The sequence below is a fragment of the Acinonyx jubatus genome, chromosome A3 (genome assembly GCF_027475565.1).
Source record: "Acinonyx jubatus isolate Ajub_Pintada_27869175 chromosome A3, VMU_Ajub_asm_v1.0, whole genome shotgun sequence".
Lineage (NCBI taxonomy): Eukaryota > Metazoa > Chordata > Mammalia > Carnivora > Felidae > Acinonyx > Acinonyx jubatus.
In genome coordinates this window covers 55,846,065-55,865,317 of record NC_069388.1, presented here as the reverse complement: position 1 = coordinate 55,865,317, position 19,253 = coordinate 55,846,065, and positions in this window count along the sequence as shown.

Sequence of the window (19,253 nt, the reverse complement as noted above, 5' to 3'; positions counted from 1 at the left end):
AGAATATGAACCACTAACTGTTCACTCTTATTTTTTTTTTAAGTTTATTTACTTATTTTTTTTAAGGAATCTCTATACCCAACGTGGGGCTTGGACTCGCGACCCAGAGATCGAGAGTCGCATGCTCCACTGACTGAGCCAGCCAGATGCCCCTAACTGTTCACTCTTTGCTTGGTCTAGATAATACCATCTGATCTAATGCATTCTCAATATGCACTGGTTAACATACATCCCTCGAACGATTTGGAGTCACAGGAAGCCCTTCTTCCTCACTCCCAAACATCTACGCATCTAAGCTAATATTGGGTTTTCCTCACGGAGACAGAAAAAAAAAAATCAGAAATCTGGCACAGGGACATGAACACTAATTAGCTCCATGTCACATTATTAAAAGTGATTTTCTAAGTGCTTCAGCTTAACAGATAATTTCATTTCATTTAAAACAAGGCCTTTTAAGCATACATTGTCAGGGTTATTCATACTGGCTAATGGAAAGCCATTATTTCCGTTGTAAACATACACAACTGCGAAACGATGTGTCTGGTCAGAGAATCTACATCCTCATCTCTGGAATTGTGCAGTAGCCCCTTCCTGGTGCCTTTGTGTCAGGTTCCCCCCACCCCCAACCCTTCAACATAACTGCATAACTTTGCAGACACTGGAGAAAAGAAACAAGTGCATTTCCCTCGTCAGATAATAGTACATGCCATTCTCTGTAGAAAGTGGTCTTGACCTGTCTTAAGATTGCTTCCATCTTCTGGTAGCTTTGTCCAAATCGGACTTATTATTCACTCCATTTTCAGCATGATTTTCCTTCTCGTATCGGCCGAAGACCTGCTTCTAGCCTGTTCCTTCTTTACTCTGGTTAGCGATTCTCTCTAGGAAGTCAATGGAAATTGCACACTCATAGCAGCAGTTGGGGGCACAGAGTGACGCAGACCAGCAAGAACATATGAGCGCATTATCAATAATATCAGTGTGTTAGTATATCCTCTCAGCTAAGTGGTTTGCAAGAGCCTACTTAAAGTGATTATTTAAAAAAAAATAAACTATAGATTTAGCTTCTGTATCCTCAGCTAGATTCTAAATAATAATTATTATTTTGTATATATAAAAGAATGGAAACAGGCTATGATGTTTAAGAGAACAGCCGTATCAGAATAAGATTTGCCTATTCAGGCTTGAGCTTAAACTAGTGCAACATTTATTTGCATGCTTGCATTAGGAATATTTAAAAAGAGACCTCACTCAAACGCAGGTTAGGGTTGAGATCATCCATTTGTATCGTTTAGATTCCAGGATTAACTGGCATTTCCCAAAATAAGTCTGGCACTTGGAATAGTGCATTCTGACACAAGATCCATAACTGTAGCCTCCCCTCAGGTTCTTGGATTTTAGACTCGTGGGCGGGGGGGAGGTTAAGAACATAGGAACCCGGAGCTAGTATATCTGTGGGTACAAGCCAGTCCTAACATTTAATAAAATTATGTCGCTGTTAGCAAGTTACAACTCCTTGGTGCCCCTCAATCATCCCCACGTAAAATGAGGATAATCATAGTACCTACATGGTAAGACTGTCATAAGGATTAAAAGAAGAATTATATAGTCAAGCACCGGCATTGGTGTCTAGCATAAGGTGAAGTCTGTAATTATCATCATCATCATCATCATCACCATCATCATCATCATCTCTACTCACCTACGGCTCTAGACTCTTCCTTAAGGAGTTATGCACAATGGTGAAAAAGAAACTCTGTAACTCCTTCCCTTCCCTGTGGGTATCCAAAGGCTAAAGTCCAAACCCTACGGCCAGTGCCAGCTTTATGGACACTGTGAGGTTTGTCCAGTCTTCAACTAAGAGTGCTGCTCTCTATGAGGCTGACAATGCCGTCTTCTGTTGCTGCTGCTTCCCTCAGTGGCCATACTTTGCTCCTGAGGGTAGTCTCAATGCTAGGGTGTGGTTTTGTCTTCTAGAGACAATGGAAACAATATACTATTAAAACAACAAATAGGCCAAGGCTGATGTAGTTTGCCAGGGCAGGGGTGTATAATAATGGTCATAATCACTCTAGCTAAATAACTATATTTACTGAGTACTTTATTCTAGGCCTTTTGCTAAATGCTTTCCGTAAATTTTCTTCAATAATTCCTGTCACAAGCCTATGAGGTAGATATTACTACTGCTGATATATTTTTGAGTAAACTAAGAAATAAATATTAGATAATTGAACTGATGACAAACCCCTATTGATTAAATGTCAGAGCCAAGGCTAGAACTTAGGTCTAACTCTAAAATCAAGACAGTAGCCATAAGGCCGTGCCACCTGTCACCTGGTATAACGGCACTATGGATCGCACAGTGTTTGGCCTCTATAGTTTTCCAGGCACACCGATTAGGAAGACGTGATTACCAGATGGGGTTTGGTTATTGACGTGATTTCCTGTTTTCAAGATGCTCCTTTGGAATTCTTTAATATATGGACCCGAGCCATTTCAGGTATTCCTGATTCTGCTAAAATGCCCTCCCAAGTGGATAGATGCACCAAATTACAATTCCATTAGTCATGTCTGAGAGTTTTGTAGCTCAACAACTTCACAAACACTTGATATTGTCAGTCTTACTCTTTCTTTTCCCCTTCCTTCCTTCCTTCCTTCCTCTCTTTCGTTCATTCTTTCTTTTGTCTTGCCAATACTTTAGTATCTTTTTCTCTCATGTAAAATTTCTTCTACTTTGTTTGTTTGTTTATTTATTTATTTGATTTACTTTTTAAATTATTTTTTAAACGTTCTCTATTTTTGAGAGAGAGACAGAGAGCGAGCAGGGGAGTGGGCAGAGAGGGAGACACAGAATCCGAAGCAGGCTCCAGGCTCTGAGCTGTCATCAAGAACCCGATGCAGGGCCGGAACTCAATCAAGAACCAGGAGATCATGACCTGAGCCGAAGTTGGCCCGCTTAACAGACTGAGTCACCCAGGCGCCCCTATTTATTTATTTTAAATGTTTATTTATTTATTTTGAGAGAGAGATTTAGAGCACAAGCAGGGGAGGCACAGAGAGAGAGAGAGGGAGTGAGAGAATCCTAAGCAGCCTCCACAGATAGCACATAGGCTGATGTGGGGCTAAAACTCACGAGCTGTGAGATCATGACCTGAGCCAAAATCAAGACTCTGATGCTTAACTGACTAAGCCACCCAGGCATCCCTGAACCTCTTCCACTTTTAACGGGCATATGTCCTTTTGCTACCTGGTTAATACTTTGGTACTCAAGTTTTCTCCTACTCTCTGTAATAGCACACATATAAAAAGAAGGGATATTTCTTGCAAAATAGGAAAACAAGCTAAGCTCTAAATTAATTTATTGCCCCAAGGGAATAATCAGGGTTTTATTATCATCTTCATTAGGTATTCTTATTAGATAACAAACTCCCAGTGTGTAGGTTAAAAAAGAAAATTCCCAGGGAAAATTTGTTATAATCTCCAGTCCTGTCCCAGAGATTTCAATGAAGCCCTTTGACGCCTTGGAAGCAGTAAAAATAAAACCATGCTGGAGTCATCTGTTGCCCTTGCTTTTTGTTTATATGAACCTCAGGGATAAATATGTGCCTTCTGGCCAGTGGGCTTTGCTTAAGAATATCGGTGCAACTTTTTCATCTCTGACTTTATCTTAAAATTGGGATTTAAGATCCAGAGAGTAACTGAGTCATAAGAAAGTGTATATATTTTTGTGGGGAACTCCCACATTCCTTATTACACGCTGTTTAATATTTTCTACTTTTTAATAAGTTTTCTAATTTCCCAATTTCATGCCCAAATTGGCTTTGAGGTGACTTTTGTCAAGTTCTAGAGGTTAAATCTCTGCCATTACTCTCTTTCATAAAGAATATATCAGGGATGCCTGGGTGGCTTGGTCAGTTGAGCATCTGACTTCGGCTCAGGTCACGATCTCATGGCTTGTGAGTTTGAGCCCCGTGTTGGGGCTCTGTGCTGACAGCTCAGAGCCTGGAGCCTGCTTCTGATTCTGTGTTTCCCTCTCTCTCTCTCTCTCTCTGCCCCTCCCCAACTTGCTCTCTGTCTCTGTCTCTGTCTCTCTTTCTCAAAAATACATAAGCATTAAAACAATTTCAAAAAAGAATATATCAAAAAAGTAGTTCAGCACGTATACTCCATATCAATATGTGGTATATACTTAAAATACTCTTTGATTTTTCATCTTAAAATACTGTCTGATTATTTGTGTCCCTGGAGTGACCTGGGGGTTTGCTGGGAGGAGATACACAGGATGATTACCTGTAATGTTCTCTTCATTCCTGCCTGAAGATTCAACAAAGCAGGGAACTCAAAAGGAAGGTGAGAGCTCTCTTCTAGATCCTGACGCTAACCAGGCAGCTCTATGGAAGGTCTGCTCCTTCTCCTCTTCTGCTGTTGAAGGGCCATCCTGCCAGCCCAGCCCACCCTACATCATTCTTCTGTCCTCTGCCCTCTTTTTCCTGCTTTTCCTACCCAGAGAATTCCTAGCACAGCAATCGTCCTGTTCCTGATGCAGTAATCACAAGACTTTCGAGAAAGAAAATGCAACAATCCATTACCTACGTGCAAACAAACATCACAATCCACAGCGGAGTTGTGATCTCTGCTACCAAAACAGATAGAGTTAAGTGACTAGTTCAGAAAAATAAAGTACCAAACCCAGGCACTGAATAAATATTATCTGTTCCCAAAACTCCTTTGGATGATCAAGCATGCTCTCAAACTTTGATATCAGATGCTCACTGTCAGGAACTGAAATCACATTCTTTCGGTTATTCTCACACAGGACAACAGGTTTTTGAAGTCTAAAGCAGTTTTTGGAAGTAGCTAAAATTCATTGAGAGTCATTTAGAGTGATTAAGATGACTGATTCTGTGAGGAATAAAAAATGAGGGAATAATTCCGAGAATCCATACGGGGGGATGACATTGAATGTGGGTTATCATGCATGGGATACAAACCAACCGTTTGGATTCCTTGTGTGTGTGCGCGCGTGTGTGTGTGTGTGTGTGTGTGTGTGTGTGTGTGAATAAAGTTATTACTTGGAAATATGTAGGTAGCTCACTGTGGCCATTCATATATGTTTTCTAGAGAGACGTCTTGATCAGTTTCCTCCTCACGCTTTGGCAACATGGCACATGACTCCTCTCCAGTAGTGCAGGCTCCTTGGGATAAGATTCCGTGCACTCACCATCACTTTCCTTTCCTCGTGGCCCAGCTCTGTACACCATGGGTACTTCTAGATTTCATCTAAATGAAGAAATGAAAGAATGTGTGGTATGCCTCTTGTTTTTCTAACCTTGTCTCCGTGTCTTGGCCACGGCTCATGAGTGTATGTCTCATTCAAACCATTGGATCGCCCTGAATGTTGATTTTCATGTTTCCTACTATGTGGGTCCCTTTTGTTTCCTTTTGCTCAGCTCAGCTGTCAAGACTACCCTCCAAAGGAAAGATCTCCATGTGCTTTTTCCTGTTATATACCACAAGTATTCTGAAAGAAGAAAGACTTTTGGTGACTGATTGGATCAGGGGATGACCTCTTACCCCTCAGGTGTTGTAGGACAGTTGACGGTTTCACCATTTGTTATGTAGTTAATCATATACTGCCCTTGGGGGCCTATACAACCAGGCAGAATCTTGCCTCTAGTGTCATGTCTCCAGCTGCTGGTCACAACCCTCTGTCTCCCTCCATTCAGTTCTTCCCTATATTCTATTGTAGTGGGCATAATAATTACATTATTATTGTAGAGGGATAAAAGTCCTACTTTTAAAATAAAAAAATATATATATATTTGTTCTTCATTGGCCAGTTTCTAGTTAAGCTTCAGTCTTCTTTCTAAATCCAATATGAGACTCTCTACTTCACAGGGATGCTCTATTTTTTGGAATGAAACAGTATCTTTGTAAAAATGAAGTTTAGTTTTAGAGAGGGAGAGACGGCATTCAAGAATGAGTGGGGAAGGGGCAGAGAGAGGGAGAGAGAGAACCCCAAGCATGTTCCGTGATGTCAGCGCAGAGCCTGATGCAGGGCTCGATCTCATGAATTACGAGATCGTGACCTGAGCCAAAATCAAGAGTCAGACGCTCAACCAACTGAGCCACCCAGGTGCCCTGGAATGAAACAGTACTTTTAAAAGGCTTTATTTACTTGGTATCTTGCACCATAGGAACTCAATACCTCAATATGTTATTTCAGTATAATTATGACAACAATTTTTCTGCAAAACAAATAATTCCAATCTTCCTATGCTTTTCAGATGCCTGAGTAGGTGGTATTCCTTATTACACAGAGAAAAATAGAAGCTTTTGTGCAGAAATTTTCAAAATTTTCATTCACGTGAACATACAAAATTACTTGCACAGAATCATTCTTGCCACAGAGAGGTGTGTCTAACCATTTTCTGAGTACTCGATCTCTGAATCCCTTCTTTGCCTTGTCCCCAGACCTCCTTATGTTATTTATAGTTAATGTTATTTATTCTCTCTTCTTTCTTTATCATTTAAAAACTTAAAATATCTTTCCTGTCTTAAAAAAGTTTTGTTCTGACCCTATTTCTTCTTTGCCCTATATCTTTTTTTCATAGTCTACCATTTTGGAAGAGTTGCCTGCTGTTGGTGTTCTCTTTCTCACTTCCCACATACCTCTCAGCTTACTGCCAGCAAGCGTCTCCCCTCACCCCTGCCTCTAAACTGCTTTCACTGAGATCACTGAGGACCTTATGGCTGAAGGAAATAGCTACAATTTAACAGTACAAGCTGTGGAGCCAGGTACTTGGGACTGAATTTCGTCTCCAACATTTGTTACTCTGTGATCTTGGGTGGGTTAGTTGATAGGCCTTAGTATCCTGATCTATAAAATAGAGAAAAAATTGCTGAGTTAATGCATGTAACATACTTAGAACAGAAGTCAGCAGACTTTAGCCAGCTTACTGCCTGTTTTTGTAAATAAAGTTTTATTAGAACACAGTCATGCTCACTCTTTTATGGGTTGTCAGTGGCTGCTTTTTCACTTAAAGGCAGAGTGAGTAGTTAAGACAGAGACTGTATAGCCCGTTGTATGGCCCATATAGAGACTGTATGGCCTAAAGTACTTGCTATCCAGCCCCTTGTGGGAAAGTTGCTGAGTTTTGGCTTATAACCATGCCTGGAACATAATAAGCACTCAGAGATATTAGATGATGTTATAACTTAGGCTCTCGGTAATAGTTGCCCCTCCTGGCTGTGTCTCTTCTCTGCCATGGTACCATGTTCTTCCAGTTTTACGCCTTCCTTACGTGTTCTTAGTTGCCTTACGGACTTTTCTTCTTCTTCTCTTTCAGAGTCGCTAGGATCCCTCACAGTTCCTGTTACCATCTTTTTTTCGCTCATCTTATGGAATTGACTCATTCTCTTCCTACCTAATGTCATCCATGCTCATGACTTTGGTTATCTCCATGCTGAATATTGCCAGATCTTTGTCTACAGTCCAAATCTCTCTCCTGGACTTTAGACCTGTTTATCCAAACGTGCCTTTGGACATCTCTACTTGGATAACCTACGTAGTCCTTCACCTCCAATATGCCTAACACTTCCCACATGATCTTCCTTGCCTTGTTCCTCCATCCAGGCCAGTGAATAGACTGCCACACGTGTCACTAACCACACAGACCAGTTTTCACATTGTGTTCAGAATGATATTTCTAAAGCATAAATCTATCTATGTCTTTCTTGTGGTTCCCCATAACTTGTAGGATAAACGTATCAATTGCTTTAGCACCACTGGTTTCCAACAACCCTCTCCCACCACCTTTTAAGTCCCATTCATAGTGACACTTGGAAAGTCATTTGCCCTCTTACTTCTGGGACACATGCTCTATCACCACTGCTCTCCCTTCCACCTACAGCTTTCCTTTCACTGCTTATCCACTTCACATAAGTTGGTTTGGCTAATTCTCTTTTAGATCATCAATCTCACTTCCAGACCCCTGATTTTGTTTGTAGTTGCAAATATCTGACTTAAAACAAAATGAAACAAAGCAAATGACCAAAAATTAGGAATGGCTGTGTGATAAAGAAGAAGAAACATCCTTGGGGCTTCTGTTAACGTTTTGTTTTCCTGATAGAGTTGCCATGCTGTTTCTACTTGCCTGGGATATGGACAAAATGCCTGGAGCAGCAGCAGCCATTTTGACTCAGATAATTGTATTGATGGTAAAGATTGTTCATCACTGGTGTTCCCACCGCCAAATCTTTCTTCACCAGCAGTTGAGGAATATTGACTAGGAAACACTTCTAAGAGTTCAACAGTGTATAAAGATGTTGAAGTCTTTACTCATTACTTTCTAAAGGAGTCTACAGTTTACACAGGAACCCACCATACCTCCCCCCACACACCGCTAAGTACAATGAAACACATGCTATTTTATAGAACTGTTGGTAGCCTGCCACCTACTATTTACTTTTTAAAACCAAGGATTAGTAGTTTTCAATTTCATTATCAGATACAACAGTGGCAATGACTGCTTTTCATTAAGCACCACTCTGTGTCTATCATCACATTTAATTATTGTAATAATCTCAAAGAGTGGGCATTATTATCTCCATTCTACAGATAAAAAGACTGAGACAAAGGGGAATAAAGTGATTTGTCCAAGTGTATCTATTTTGTAACTTCTTGAGTCAGGACTTAAGCGCATGCTTGGTATTTCTGACCCCAAAACCGATGGTATTGACCATAATCTCATATTGACTTCTAGGCTTGTTACAGAGCACACTGGCAAGCCCAAGCATTATTTTCCTTAAGACTTATCTTGTCTTACATCCTCATGTGGTAAATAATGTTTTCATAAATGCCACATTTTCTACTTTGAGTCTAGCACGCATGTGTTAAATAAAAATTTAGTGGTTCATATAATCTAGAGCAAGAATACATCCTCCATCAGTCTTTATACTTACCCCAATATGAGTGGAACATGGCCTGGTATTATAAAAACACCGTATTCATTGGGTTTTGGCAACATCTCTAAATCACTCCCTCGCTCTTGCATTCTGTTTAGCGTGTAGATACTGCTTTTTTTTTTTTTTGGCTGAATCAACATGTGAACCTCATTTTGCAGGATTTGTTAAAAATATAATTAAAATGTTGTATAAAGATTTAGGCCAAATTGGCCTGGATCCTAGAACACACTCTCAGCAAAACCTCAAGGAATATATGTTCATAGAAAAGGTTTGCTCTCTGGGATTCCCTCCCACTTGCTTTAACCTGATATTTTGCTTATTCTGCTATGAAATTCCTCAGAGGAGTGAAACAGTAGCTTGCCTCATTAAGACTCATCATTTACAAGATGTTGACAAATGTTGGCATTTATCCTGTTAACATAATAAATGTGAGAAAAATGACCATTTGGCATAGATAGTTCCATGCAAAATGCAAGCATGGTTGAGAATGAGGATGATTTGTTGGGTTGTCTAAGTAGCATCCTTCAGCGCCACACATTGGAGTAAATATGTTTGGGAAATAATAATTATTTCTTCTTTGCCCTGCAAATATAATTTTTCTTTTTCTTTTCTTTTCTTTTCTTTTCTTTTTTTTTTTTTGGCAGTGGGAAGGCAGGGTGGCTCAAGACATAATCAAACCTTGAACCCAGAAACACATCCATGTACATTTTATTTATTCATTTTTTCCACTTTAATTAAGTTTAGAATTACCTCTTTTCTGAAAAAAAGTTATTACTTTTGCTTACTTATTTTTACACTTGGTTATTCTTTTCAGACCACATGTAGGTATCTGGTAGTTACACATTTTTTTTCTTGTTGTGCAACATTATAGATCTCTCGCCTTAAACTGAATAAATGAAAAGTATAGACAAATACTCATTAAAGAGCTGGTGCAACTTTTCTCTAATATAAAAGATTTCATCTCTATTAATGAACATACATTGGGAATAGAATTTATTCAGTTTTACAGAATTTGACGTCGGTACTGAGCTTCTAGATATGTGTGTACACACACATGCACACACACCTACAGACGCACGTAGTTACATCAGGGAAGAGAAACAAAGCCCCTGGCATCCGGAAGCTGGCCTGGTACTCACAGCCAGGTCTTGGTGCTCTCTTGTTGAACATAAACAATTTATTCTGCATCAGACCAGTCTACTCTGTGGTGGATGAAGACAAAAATGAGGCCACTGCATAGTCATGGCCGACCACAGACAAAGTCATAAACATTGGCTAAACCACAAGTTTGACCGAACACCCCCTCCCCCTATTCTGGCTCCTATGAGTGACCATCGCTTTTTGAGCAATTAAATGTGACACCACTTTAGCTTGATGTTAGTCTTCCCTCCTCCTGGATAAGAGTTTTTAGGATACCCAATCACAAAATTACCCAGGATTCCTGAGAGCACCTGATCCAGAGGAAAGCCTTGTTTCCATAAATTCTTCCCAATGTCATCTAGCACAAACTTGAACCTTACAATATGTCCTTTCTAACACCTTCCCGCTGAAATGCGTCTTGCAATGTGCGTACCCCCCTTCTGTGATGAGCAACACATCCAACTTGTCAAATACAGGTGTGCTCCTGCTGATCTTGGGCTGGAGGGCAGTGACGATACGTAAACAGTAACGCAATCTCAGTGCTCAGAAACACAGACTGACTATCACATAATAACAAACACTTTACAGTTAAATGCTTATATTTGAATGTGTTACTGCACATAAATTTCCTCAATCCATTTTTACAAACCTCTATGCAGCCAGTATTGCTATAATAGTTTGGCATGCAAAGAAACTAGCATGAGAATAGTTAAGAGACCTGACAGTTTACATTTGACAGTAACAAAGTCACAATTTGAATCCAGGTTTTCTGACTCCTTGCTTAAAACTTCATCTTAATATATAGAATTTGATCAAGTGCAGTCTTGCTAAACATTATGTCTTTGTCTATTTCTATTAGTACCTAGGCTCCAAGAAAGTAGGGGCTTGTCCTACTAATTTGTGTATGGCTATTCCTTAATGGCACAGATCAGGTGCTCAGTAAATATTTGTTGAACTCAAGTAAACTAGTCAGGGAGGGAAGCTATTCTCACTGACAGAAGAAACAAAGTTCTAGATGATCTAAAGGCACGGATTCTTAGAGGCTCCTGAGCAGCTCAGTCAGTTAAATGTCTGGCCCGTGACTTTGACTCAGGTCATGATCTTACAGTTCATGAGTTCGAGGCCTGCATTGGGCTCCATGCTGATGGTGCAGTGCCTGCTTGGGATTCTGTCTCCTTCTCTCTCTGCCCCTGCTTGCTCTCTATCTCTCTCTCAAAATAAATAAAAATAAACTTAAAAAAAAGAAACGGATTCTTAAATTCAAATCGAAGGTCATTACACTAGCAAATTTCTGTGACCCTGTAACAAACCAGGTGCAATTCAAAGGCAGAATAGCTGTTTCTGGAAGGGGATCTTGAAAGAGATAGAAAGGCTCCATTTATAAAAGAGTATGAGTCAGGTAAGCTACCCAAACAGGGGGCTTGAATTGGGGCCATGATATTGACTTACACAATATCTTCTATGACCTGGCTTCTCAGAGGTGAAAACAATGATGAAGAAAATACAAAGAGAAAAAGAACTCAAGTCAGTGTTGGAAATTAGGAAATAACCTACAATCTAAAGGTAGAGGGTGTGAAATTGGAGAAGGACATTGGGACTAACTAGCCACTCATTTTCCTGTGGAATTGGGTCCCAGCAGGAACGCAGAGAGGATATTCTGAGCCCAGGCACACAGTCCAGTTTGGAGGGCAGGGATGGAAAAGAGAACATATGGGAAACTGTAGAAGAAAACCTCTGCATTCAAAAAAATCAGTGACGCCTTTGATACAGGGATCCAAATGCTGAGGCCAGTGACACTACCAAGAATATCTATTAAACTAGTACGATTTAAAATGCATTAGGTGAACATAGGAGCGCGCCTGGGTGGCTCAGTTGGTTAAGTGTCCGACTCTTGATTTCTGCCGTTAATGATCTCATGGCTTTAAGCCCCATTTCTGGCTCTGTGCTGACAGCCAGAAGCCCGCTTGGGATTCTTTGTCCCCCTCTCTCTCTGCCTGTCTCTCTCTGTCAAAAATAAATAAATAAACATTAAAAAGAATTAAAAAAAATTACATGTATTAGGTGAAAATATACCTACAATATGACTGCAAATATTTAAATATATACCAGATAAAAACAAAGTGAATAAGCATAATAACAATGGCTACATTTGGCTGATGGCAATGTAGGAAAATGTGCAGTAGCATAATATGTAAATTAAATATAAATCTAATATATGTAATAATATAAATTAATGAATAATATAAATTCAGTGATCACAAAAAAAACCTATGAAGAATTCCATTCCAAGCATTAATGTCTTTTCCCTCTAAAATGTAGCCTCCACCCCAAACCTTGTCTGGCAGAGGCAGCCTAAGCCCCAGAGAGTAAGCTGACCTGTGGGGGAGTAGCAGCCGGGTCCACAGGTTTCCTTGTCTGACCCTAAGCCTCACTTTGTCTCTGCCCCAAGGGCTGCCCCCCGGCTCTCTCTTGTCCTCCTTCGTTTTGTTTGGTTCTCTTCACTTTGCTAGGTTCTTTATATGCTTAGACTTAAAGCATCTCCACCAACCTCGTATTTTCCTGCAGCCCTCCTCCATCTTCCTGCTCTCAACCTTTAGTCTTCTTGGTGGAGTTGAGGTCGCTCTGCCCTGGCTTGACTTTGTAAACCCTTGCTGGCTGTCTAAGCCTTCCTCTTCAACACCCAATCCCGGCAGATTGGATAGCAAGCAATTGGTAAGCGTGAAGCCACTCTGCTTTAAAAAAGTAATAAGACAGCTGCAGGTTGCAAATGTTGAATGGTTACATTGCATTTTAATTAATTAATTAATTAACTGAAAGAGGGAGAGAGTACATGAGTGGGGGAGGGGGGCAGCGGAGAGGGGGAAAGAAAACCTCAAGCAGGCTTCATGCTCAGTGCAGAGCCCTTCACAGGGCTCCATCCCACGACCCGGGGATCATGACCTGAGCTGAAATCAAAAGTTGGCCGTTCAACTGATTCAGCTACCCAGGTGCTGTAACTGAGTTACATTGAATTTTTAAGTGATGAGCAAATCCCATTGAACCTATATATAGGCACTACTTAAATGTAGAAATAGAAGTTGTTTCATCATGGTACTGTTTCAGGAATTCTTTACATTTATAATGGCATTGTCAGAATTGATATAATGTCATGATGTTTGAACTGTTATCATTCCCCGATTTAAAAAAACAAACAAAAAATGGATCGTCACTTTTGAATGTGATGAAACCACAGAATGTCCAGAAAAATCACTATATAGAAGAGATGTCATTTTTTTAAACTATTAATTTCTCTGATCATAAGGCATGTGAGCAAACGAATATATAATTATTATATCTAAACATGTGATGCCTAATTTAAATAATCATTTGGTTTAAAACTTTGAAACATCTTAACAGGAGACCCACCCAATGTTTAGTTCACTGTATTTTAGCATTCACAGGGCCAGATTTTAAAAGTATTTCAATACCATCACCACATAAATGATGTTATGATACTCAGGATATGTGTGAGTTTTGTTAATGATGCTTTATTTGGTATTGATGCTTATTCTTTATTCTCATATCTACTTCGATGATGAAATTAGAATCAGTTAAATCACACTTGCTGGTAGAATCATGCTTTCGCCAAAGGGATTTAGATCAAGCAGAAGGGTTACCTGGATCTAGGCTTTTCATGAGGTGAAGCAGTGCTATTGTGTGATGCTTTCAGTCACTCCAGAGACTTGATACAAAGAACGACTACGGTGATGCCATCATTTTAGTGATAAATTCATTGACTCATTCACTTTTAAATTTATGTGACCAGTATTTAGGGAACATTTGTCTGGTACAATGTATTTTTTTGCTGGGTATCATCGGCCGATCAAAGAACTGTATAGGTCTTGTCCTGAAAGATGATTCAGTTATTGAAAACAGACCATTGGCATGCTCTAGTAAGCATTCATGGTTTAGCCCTTGAAGGTCTCTCGCATGTTAAAGTTTTTACTTTTTCCGCAAAGAAGGATGAGCTAGAGTCTCCGAATGAAAGGGTAATAGGTTGGAAAACATTTGCATAGCAAAGGCCTGATTCTAGTGGCCCATTAGTTGCTGTTGCACTACTAAAATCACATTGGCTTTCATTAAAGTCACCCCCTGTTAGTATTAAATACAATATGGAATCCTTGGGATTTATGATGGTCATCTCTTATGAGTGTCAAGGTGACAATTCAAATGTTCCAAGGTGAATCCTACAGGCCCAAATTTCTTGAGACCTGGAGATTCACTGTTGGCTGCAGAGTGAGGGAAACTGACCCTCTTGCAAGCTATCCACAGTCTGAGAAACTGCATTGTGCCTTTGGGTCATTGCCCTTCCGGTGAGATTTTTAACATTTGCTAAGTTTGGTGGCTGTTCTGAAGAGACTTCTAGGACTCAAGATCTACCCTAAAAACCATGGAGTTGTTCTAACCTATACCTAGCTGATAATCAACCCAGCCCTCCTGCTCCCTCGCCCTCAGATGATTCTAGGCTTGTTCTTGCTTCTTGAGCTGCTACCTGAGGGTGTCTATGCTCTGGGCATTTAGGCCTGATATTCTGGAATGATCAGCCAGTCACAGGAAAGCCATTTGAGTTAATAGAGTCCATAGTTTGTGTATTCCCTGAAGAATATGACAGAAGTTTTGTGGAAATCTTATTTCTGTGAGGTTGACTTTCCACTTTTGAAGAAAACCATTCTCTAGAAACAGTTCTATAGAATGGGAGCTAAAATCTGAGAGAGTTCTTACTTCAGCGAATATTCTCAGCTACATTTCTAGGGGAAGAATACAAAAATAAATCCAAACCACCTCACATTAGTTTGAACATTTTGAAATGTAACTTCATTGGGAATTAACATTTTGGGAAATCCAGCTTTGAACAGTGTCATGAAACTTTAACCCAAAGGATTTCAGAGAGCTGTTGGCTAGAACAATCCATTCATATCCGTGAGGATAAATCTCTAGAAATGATTTAGCTCTTGATTGAATCTTCCTACTGTGAATTTGCCGCAGGATGCATTTGGGTTTTATTTTGGAAAACAATCTTTAAGTAAATCTGAGCAGGTAATACAAAATGATGGAAAGTATATTTCTGATGGTAAACGGAACTTGGGGTTTCTCATCCTCAAGAAATAGAGGTCTTAGATTTGCCCGGGAGAAATGATCTCGTTTCAGAGGTAAGGTGTTTATGGAAATTGATACGTGAATATTTGCCAATTTGAAGCTTTGCAGAATAAGGTCACTTTATTTGTATACACGGGTAGAAATCGCTATTTTCTTTCATGCTTTTGTTTGCTATTGGGAGCTTGCCAACTTCAAATAAAACACTAGCTGTTATTAGATCAGACAACTCCAACATAGGAAAAACTGAGAGCCATAGTTTTAGGAAGCTCATTTACCGCCTTTAGCCACAGAGAACAAGGCGACCCCCCTATAATCAAATATACACAAACATTTAGCATTGGATCTTTACACTATTTCTAGAATGAATTATACCACTCATTGTATTGTATTATTTATTTGTGATACCACACGTGTTAAAGGTAAGTTCATTTTGTGCATAAAATGAAGAAAGCATCTTGGAAATAAGTACTTGCATACTGATGGGAATTATGAAGGGCCCCCCCACCCCCCGCTCCCCGCTCTGCTTTAACATGGTGTTTTTGAAAACCTGATTACTAATAAAATGACATCCAAGAAAAAAATGGTTAGGTTTTCTGTTGACAGGCATTCTTGTAACTCTTCAGTGACCTAAATTTGAACAAGGCTGGATTCTAATGGCTTAGAATGTTCTCTATTAAATATAAGAAAATCCAGTTAATTAATTAGCCCTTGGTGTTAAATGAATTTTTTAAGCCTGAGAGATGAGGGGAATGTGGGATTTGTGGTGACTTGACAGTGAACGTGAATGATGTTGAACCCAGAGCGACTATTAATATAAGGTCCTTTGCAGCTGAGAGTCCAGTGATAGAGGATGGACAGATGTCATAGCAGCAGACCTTATGGAAGGAGCTGAGTGTTGATTTACTATCCATGCCTACTTAAGTCTTGTTTGCTGTCGTCTTTAGCAGTAGCAGATTATATTCCATAATTTTATTACCTCTCAGGGTCTATTTTCAAAGTAACAGTACCATCATTTAATGTTAACGGGTAACATCTTTCCTTTAGTTTTCTTTTAATCAAACCCAAGTCCATTATGGCACATTCAGAAAAAGAAAGAAAAAAACCATACTTTTCCAACATGGTCCTCAATCGTGGTTAATTCTCTAGTAAAACTAGAGGGAGCATAAGAGGATGGGCTTGGCACATGACTTACTTAAATTTCTTGGCCAGTTATCACAGAGAGAACAAAATTCCACTACTGGGGGAATTCTTGATTTTGCGTTCTAAGAGCTAGTTTGCTGGAATGGGGTAACGTGTGGTAGTCCCGATTACTGTTTTAATCCTTTACATATAGAGATATTATAACTTTTATTCCATTCCTTTATTACAAGTTAGATAGGCGAAAATTCAAATTCTACTCATTCAGCAAGCATCATAGATGCTTAAGTCTTTTTTTTAAATGTTTTATTAATTTTTGAATGAGACAGCACAAGCGGGGGAGGTGCAGGGAGAGAGGGGGACAGAGGGTCAGAAGCATTGTCCATACTGTCTGTGCAGTGCCCGACCCGAGACTCGAATTCACAAACCGTGAGATTGTGACTTGAGCCAAAGTCAGAAGCTCAAACGACTGAGCCAGCCGAGCGCCCCCGTGCTTATTCAAGTTTCTGATGTCCTTTTAGTTACTGTGCTGATTTTTCCTGCATTTATGTAAGATGAGGGGTCTTGAGCAAGCTGTTTCAGGTCCATCTAAATCAGGAGACTGTTCCATTTGCTAGAGCATCTAGAATTAAATCAGCCTCAACCTCCCCATGGAATGTCAGCTTCATGAGGGCAGTGATACTTCTCAGTTTTGTGTCCTCCTGCATCCTTGCATGCACAGACTGCTATGTAGGAGATCATCAGTTAGATATTTTTTCTGTGTAGCACAGACTTGAGTCTCTTAGTTTGCCACTCGTCTGAACCCCACAAGCATTATACTTTCCTGAGAATAATTAGCAAAGCAGCCTCCTTCAATGATAGCGTAAGAGAGTGGCTGGCAAAGGCATTTCCTCCTAGCTACACCCTTTTTAAAAACACTAAACCCTGCCATTCATAGAAGGGTCAATTAAAGATATTTCATATTTTCTTATCTGGAAATCAATTGTTTGGAACTCAACAGTCTAGGAGCATCAGTTGGACAAAGTGGACTTTCAGTGTCTTTTTGAAGTGGATATAAATTGTGCATCACAAAGGAGGTGAATAGTTAAGTCATGGGAAACAAAAGTAACAGGACATTTAAAGAAGTCACGTTACTGCAAAGAACTCTTAAGCTAATTATCCTCAGCAAAGGACCTGCTGTTTGGCTCATAAAAGACAGTACCTCCTTCAAACAGGTATAGCAGGGTAGGGTAGTCTACTTAACAAGACCCTCTTAATTCCCTATGTGTCCACTCAGGAGGGATTTTAGAGATCTCATGAGAACCCAGATGTCTTTAAAATGTTACCCTATTTTTAAGAGATTGCCTGAAACATCATGGAAGACACTTGAGCTTAAAGACTAATCCTTTGTTGAAATACAGATATCCATGGGAAGAATGACATGTTACGCTGTTACCTGTCATTTGCATTTGATTGAAAGAAATGGCTAAAATCGCATTCTAAAAGGAGGGATGAAAGCAGAGACTACAAAATCCTTAGGTGCTCCAGGGAGAAAAGTGACTCGACTCTGAGGACCCAGTTCTCCCTGTGGCAAGCCTGTAGCTGGGTAAGCCTAAGCTCTGTCTGGGGCCAGATGGTCTACATTTCTTTTTTCTCGTTTCTTACCATGACTACCTGATTAGGTAGGATGGAAATTCCTTGCTTAGCTCTTTTTATCCTTATCTTAAAATGGCATTCCTTAGAAAGCAAGTGTTAGGAAAGAGGGGAAATACTTGTAAACTTTATCTCTGTACGTTATGTGACTATCTAAAAGCTCCTCGACCTTCTCTCTTGCTCTTTCTCTCGCTTCCACTCTGTATCTATTGGTTGGTTACTTCACCACTCTTCAGAGAACCCAGCCCCCAAGGATGTCATCCCAGAATTTACCTCACCCACTCGGCGCTCCGCCTTAAGGTCATTGGTCTTCGTATTCAACAAGGAAAGGAGAAAGGGAGTAGTAGTACGAGGGAAGATACGTCAACTCAACTTCCTTCAACTTGCCCAGGGATAACTTTCAAGAAATAGACACCAATACTGCACCACCTTCTTAGACTCCCAACTCAAAGGTTTCCATTTATAATTCCTCAAACACAACGTTTGAGGGGAAGGGCATGTTCCTGGGTCTAATACTAGAGTCTGTAGTGACATTAATTGATGCCTCTACTGTAGCAAAACACAGCACAATGGATTCTTGTACAGTGAAGTGGTCAGGCATTGGGTGGTCACACTTTCCATCCAAGAGCGTTCTTGAGCATGTTGCCCTCGATCTTGGTAAAGGCGTGCTCTTTTTTTTGGGACACAAGCTTTTCTTTCAAATACGTAGACCAGGTACTTCCATTTCCCCTCATCCCAGAAGAAACTCATCTTCCATGTACTTGCCAGCCTTTAATAGATGCCCCCACGGCTTTTTGCAAAAGGGCAATACTCTTCCCTTTCTTCAAAGTTGAGTCAAAGATCAGATGTAAATACATTATAATATAAAACTCTTGGTCTGGGTAGATGTAGATGGCTATAAGAATAATAACCATAGAGATTCTGGAAAATATTTGTGATTAACCATGTGTTAGACTATGGTATGCAACCTAAAATATACTGGTGGGTTTTTGGAGAGTCAGAGAACCTAAAAGACATGTACTTCAATTGTAAGAAATTTATAGTTAATGTATAAATAACCTAAGTAGATGGTATAAATGATATGTCATAAGTGAAGCTCCAGTGAATGGTGACATGGGAGTTAAAAAAAAGAAAAGCATAACTTTTTTTCTAGCTAAGAATCTTATATAAGTTGGGTGGGGGGAGAATTCTTGTCGGGCATTGAAATGTACACAATGCGGACATGAAGATATGGAGGAAGAGCC